The following is a 774-nucleotide window of genomic DNA, read 5'->3' as shown; positions in this document are numbered from 1 at the left end:
AGGAGGGAGAAGAAACCATGAGGGGAGGGGAGGGGAGGGCAGGGGAGGGGAGGGTGGAGGGAGGAGGGAGGAGGGAGGAGGAGGTCACCGGAGAGGAGGAGGAGGTCACCGGAGAGGAGAAGTATGGTGGAGGAGAAAAGGGAAGATGAAATGAAGAGAGGAGGAGAGGACCAGCCATATATACGGCATACTAATGGCGCACCGCGGGCAGGTGCGCCATTAGTAATTTTTTTTATTTTTTTTATTTATTTTGAATTTTGAAGGCGGGAAGATACTAATGGCGCACCACGGGCAGGTGCGTCATTAGTAAAAAAAATTTATTTATTTTGAATTTTGAAGGCGGGAAGATACTAATGGCGCACCATGGTCAGGTGCGCCATTAGTAATTTTTTTTATTTTTTTGACTTATTTTGAATTTTGAAGGAGGGAAGATACTAATGGCGCACCATGGGCAGGGGCGCCATTAGTAAGTTTGAATTTTTTTTGATTTTTTTGCCTCTCTAGATCTTAAAAGCCCCGTATCTTTTTTTCTGTTAGGTTTTTAAGGATTTTGGAAATGTTTAACGGGGTGTAACTTTTCGAGTAGATGATTTTTATATAAAAAACTTTTTCATCCGAGTTAGTATGCAAAAGTTATGCCCATTTTTACAAATTCTCGCGAGATTTTGCAAATGAAGTCAAAATTCATATTTGCAAATTTTCCCAACAACTAGGCCACATATCACATGGGAAACTTATTTTCTTTTATTTTTTTTGACATTTTTATCATTTTGT

The sequence above is a fragment of the Triticum dicoccoides genome, chromosome 1A (assembly GCF_002162155.2).
Source record: "Triticum dicoccoides isolate Atlit2015 ecotype Zavitan chromosome 1A, WEW_v2.0, whole genome shotgun sequence".
NCBI lineage: Eukaryota > Viridiplantae > Streptophyta > Magnoliopsida > Poales > Poaceae > Triticum > Triticum dicoccoides.
The sequence above is the reverse complement of the archived record's forward strand: the minus strand, read 5'-3'. Positions refer to the sequence as shown.